Genomic DNA, 6,000 nt, shown 5'->3' on the forward strand with positions numbered 1-6,000 from the left:
TTATGGGATTTTAGTATTATATATGCATATGTAAACTATGTATTGCAGGGTACTAATCTACATCCTATAATCTATTTCTTATCGAAAATCCTTTATATGATCGTACGAGATGAATCCCTCAATCAGTTCGAGTCCCTCAGATTCCGATAGCTATTCCAATAGTTATTCCGACAATTATTCTGACATGGATGTTCACCTAAGCTCTGGAAATAGCGTCACTGGAATGAATAAACCAATCAGCCATCATCAATTCTGGATGAATTACGGCTGAGTTCGTAGTCGGCTTAATCAATGGAGACGAGAAGAAGGCGATACTTTCCACCAACCAAATTTCCCTCTCAACGAAGAACCTGAAGCATTTACCGGCGAACCTGCTCGTAATACCATTTTCTCTCTCATTTCCAGAGTACCTCGTCATGATTATATACTATCTCGAATTCTAGATCTTATTCATCCGCTCGTTCTGACCGACAATCATCCTGGAGTAATAAGTCAACGAACTTCGCGCTCGAATAATCAATTCGGAGAATATGTTGCAAAATGTACCAACTTCAACAACATCACCGGCACCAACAGGACCATCAATAACAGCACCAGTACCATCAACAATCCATGCTTCAATATCATCACCTGTACTTTGAGTATGATCTTTGTTCTACGTATCGTTCTACCTCATTTATCTTCGTTCGACATGGCGAATATGTAATCTCTAAAGTTTTAGAGATTATTTATTCTAGTTCCAACCGAAAAGCAAATGAGTTTAATATCATATTAACTCATTAAATCCATGAATACATCTGAAGAAAATATATATGTATATATGTTTTCATAAAGATTGTAATTAAAAAAAAAATTATCTTGTACAAACTGTAAATGGTGAAAATATTTTAACGGGTAGGTAATACCCGAGGAATATTTAAATTCCACATTAATAAGTTACATTGTACGTTCTTCGAATCTGTTTCAACAGTCATATACTATCCTACTTACATCCACCGATATACAAATCCGTTCACCACAGAATAACCATATTCATCCAATTTCATATTTGGATTTTAATTTATCAGAATCCAACAAGTGGCATAATGAAGAAAACATTTGAAAAAATAAAATTTGTTAGAAACAAAAAAATTAACTATGAGTAATTTTGTTAAGAATCCACGCTAACTGTTCCTAACTAATTATTCCTAGCTAACTGATTACATTTTATTTATCGCAATTTAATTATCGCAATTTACATTCTCTCAATTTTATTTATAGTCATTTAATTTCTGTTATTTACTTTACGCACATTATTTATCGTCATTTACTTTCTGTTATTTATTTTTACGCACTTTAAATATCGGGACAAGTATACAAGGTTTTGACATATCATATCGACACATTTATATATATTATTTGGAATCACCATAGACACTCTATATGCAGTAATGATCGAGTTCTCTATACAGGGTTGAGGTTGATTCTCAAATAATATATATACTTTGAGTTATGATCGAGTCTGAGACATGTACACGGGTCACGATACATATTAATTAATTCGAATATTATATATTAAACTGTATATGAATTATTGGACTGTCAATGTGGACTATCGACTGTGAACTAATAATATTGGACAATTAAAATGAATTAAAATATTGATTATAACATATGAAACTAAACAATTCTTCAAGCTTGCCACTTGATTTCATCTTAAACCTCATTTATATCTTGACGATTACAATATGCGTTCAAACCTTTCATGATTCTTGAAAACACCTCAATCGATAGGATGAATCAACCGCACTTCATCTACGGAAGAAAAGATTTATGCATATAGTTATGCACCTGAGAAACTCTCGGTAACTGAGTAAAAGTTTAACACGTAGCCGCGTCAGATCCTTCGGCATTTATTAGCAAGAATAACTTTGCGATCCCTTTTCAAAGTAGACAATTTTGTCACAGCTCCAGTAAGTCAACTTCGACTTTTCATTCTAAGTAGCCTTACTATAATCTTGATATATACGTTTACCTTTTTGATACCGGAGAATTATTTTATATTCCACCACATTAGCAGTAAACTTACCAGCAACCTCGTTGCTCCTTAGCTTAAATCTCTCAGACAAATCACTATATTTATCTATTGAAGTCTTATCATATACTCATCCGCATTCTGTAACAATAAAATCCATACCAATTACCGGGAATCAGCAATCAGTATTTTGAATCTCGTAACATTTCTACATCAATAGTTATATGTATACATATAACAATTATCTTTTAGAATTACGATCTTCAATTCTGAAATTTTTAAGAAGCACCCAGTTTACGAATCGATACTCTGAATGTTGAAAAAGCTGAATAAAGCAGCAGAAACTGTAGATAACCGTAAATGACCTTAATCGTCAAAAGTTTGATGATAAAGAATAATATGTTGGAAAAACCCGAAAAGGTTGGAACAGGAAAACGGATAGAGTTAACCATGAAGGAGACCAGGGACAAATACAAGGACCATACCCTATATTCAAAGAATCCAGATAATTCTGGATCCGTTGAAATCATTAGAGAATATCTTGCTCCGAAGTCATGTTAAAATTTTAGGAAAAATCTTTCTCTATCAACCATCGAACTTAGAAATTCTAAAATATCATCATCAATATCTTCGATATTTCTGAGGATATTTTCATAAATATTCTCGTCCGAAATTATATACCTCCTCGCGCTTCCAATGTATCATTATATTGAAAACATTCAAAAGAAAATCTAGTACCGAAAAGCAGATTATGCGAAACTATGAAGGAAGCCGTGGACAAGTCACAAAGAATAAGTTTTACTTCAAAGAATCCAAATGATTCTGTTTCTGATGAAATCTTTAGTGAATACCTTGGTTCCGAATCTAAACCCTTACGGATAAATCTTCATCATCATCCATCGATATTAGAAATTCCAAGATATCATCGTATCTTTCATTATAAATATCCTCCATATTTTTGAAGATATTTTCATAACTGTTCTTATCTGAAATCATTAATCTCATCGTGCTATCAGTATTACATCATATAGAAACTATTAGTTTCTATATTCTATAAAATTTTGAGCTTAAAATATGAATGTTATTGAAGTAATGTTGGGAACTGATGCATGAGTTAGTATAATATAATGACACTTGATCAACATGATTATATTACAGTAAGTCATGCTAAGTTTCTAAATGGGACATGATGATTCACAGATTATAACGTCATCATGTGCCATGTTACACGACTTTTACATTTTATCCGATATATAAACATATCAAGAACATATTTTCTTGATAGTCCTATCTTTCCTTGAATTCTGGTAATTTGACAAGTCAAATTGTGCTATTACCGTTTCTTTCTTAGGACATTAACAATGTTCAATCCGAAACTTCATATTTGCGGACTCTGGACCATTACAAGCGATGCTTAATCGCAAGAAGAAGAAACGAACGGACAAAAACTCCGAAATAGAAATTGGGGTATAAATCGCAGTAAATAAAAGAGAGTATTAACTGTGAATGACAATGATTATAGAAGACAGGAGATGGAACTTCGAAAGATAAATAAAAATATAAAGTCCGATAACAACACATAAATTACAAAACGTGTATGTCAATATTTATCGCACCATAAAGACACGGAAGAATTAAATACACTATAACCCCAAGGGTGAAGTAGAAGAAAACAGATTCCTCAGGTGGGAGTTGGAAAAGAAGAATGATTGTTGCGATTGTAAGGATAAGGACAAGGATTAGAACTGGATTAATCATTTTCACATTTTTTTGAATTTGGGAATTGAGTATAGGAATAGTAAAAGTAATGGGACGAAAAAGGTAAATTTATAATGGAAATATCAGACGTAGTAATCGGGACAGATCATCGTATTTAATTATAAAAGCTCTTAATTTCCTTATTCGCTGAAGAAATCAAATCTTTTAGATTTCTAAGATTTTCTATAAATCCCTTAAATTCCGGAATTCAACCCTCTACGTCAAAAGCTATGACGCACCATATCTTCTAAATTCATCCATGACTACATTAAAGGTAAAGACGAATATCTATTACTTTATCTCCATCTTTTGTGATAGCTTCACTCGTACGCTTCGAGTAATCAAATCGTTTATCCAAATTATTCAATAAAGATAAAACTCTATTTATCAACTCATATTCGTCAAGAAAACATATTTATTGTTAGCCATGACGACCTCACTCAAATTTCGGGACGAAATTTCTTTAACGGGTAGGTACTGTGATGACCCGGGAATTTCTGACTAAATTTAAACTTAATCTGTATATGATTTCGATACAATAAGCAAAGTCAGTAATGTTGAGTCACAAAACAATTTAAACTATTTCATATATACATTTGACCTTTGACTAATGCTCGACGATTCACGAACAATTGTTTATAAATAATTAAATGTATACAAATGTGAATATGTATATGTATATATATTTTGTAATATATAAAATTGATAAATAGTAAATATTCAAGACATGTTAATATATAACATATGATTAGTAAAGATGATTAACAAGTTGTAGTATTATGATATTAAAGATAATTACTAGTTAAAAATATATAGTTGTTAAAGTAATATTATTATTAATTTCATTAACATTAATATCAATATCTGAATCATAACTATTATTATATAAAGTGTATATATACACACACATATAAATATGAAATTCGATAAGTATAAGTTGTTACATTGATAATATTATTATTATCATTAATAAAAATATAAATTTATAACTATTAATATTAATGATATCAATAATAATATTAATATTGTTATTATTATGATCTGTAGTAAAATCAGTATTAGAGATATTATTATTATCAGTAGATAGTATATGGATATGAAAGTTGTTATATATAAAATGACATAGTATTATAAGTGGTAATATTGTTATTAATAATATTATTTATATCATTATAATTAGCTTACTCATTAAAAATACTATTATCATTTTTGTTAAGAATTGTATTGATTTTTATTAATATATATTTATTATTATTATTAGTATTATAATTGCTAGAAAGTAATACAATTAATTATCTTTATCATTAACAATATAATTAACATCATTTCTTTTGATAATATTAATATTATAATTATTAATTCTATTATTGATATTTATAAAATTTTAATTATTATTAATATAAATATAATTACTAATTATACATTATAACTATATATAAATCGTATGTAACAAAGGGAGGCCCCAATTCTGTTTCATGTAGTTGTTCAAACTGTAGGAAATTTTGCTTCTGTCCCTTAAAATCTAACCCCGTACATCAAAATTCGATTCCTAATGAGATGAAGTTAAAATCTGTTATACTTTTAATTATTTTATTTATTTATTCTGTTTTCTGATTAGAGTGGCGTACTCTTTGTCTGCAACTAGTGGAAAGTCGACTTCAAGAAATCGAATGGGATCCAATACGTTACTACAGCACTCCCTTAAAGTCTTACACTTTGTGAACTGCAAATCAATTTAAAATCAGAGAATAATAACTAAAAAAAATCAAGCTTGTATCCCCTGTCGTGCAACTTTTTTCTCAAATATCGATTTTGAAATCAATTTTAAAAAGTAATAATGCGGTTTTGTTAGGATTTATCTATGTAATCTTTCTGCAATGTATGAAACTCCAATTCCTCAAAACAAGATAGAATTCTTGAGTCAAAGTTATTTTCCAAAAAGTCAAATAATTTGTTCATTGTGAAATTTGTGAGTGTATTGAGGTTTCTTGATCAATTGATGAATTCAATAGTTTATAAAAGGGATTTGGAAAAGATTTTGTGAAGAAACCTTTGTCTAAAAACTCCTAAAATCCAAAAATCAAATTCTTGCTCTTCCCTGAGGTGCGACGAGCTGCTACTGCAGCTAATAGTTAGTTTTTTTATTTTCTTCGTCTTCAATCTGTTCCAGGATACATATATAGATCGAATTTATTTTGTTAAAGAGTCTTAGTTCAAATCATAAATTT

This window comes from Rutidosis leptorrhynchoides, chromosome 7 (genome assembly GCF_046630445.1).
Source record: "Rutidosis leptorrhynchoides isolate AG116_Rl617_1_P2 chromosome 7, CSIRO_AGI_Rlap_v1, whole genome shotgun sequence".
NCBI lineage: Eukaryota > Viridiplantae > Streptophyta > Magnoliopsida > Asterales > Asteraceae > Rutidosis > Rutidosis leptorrhynchoides.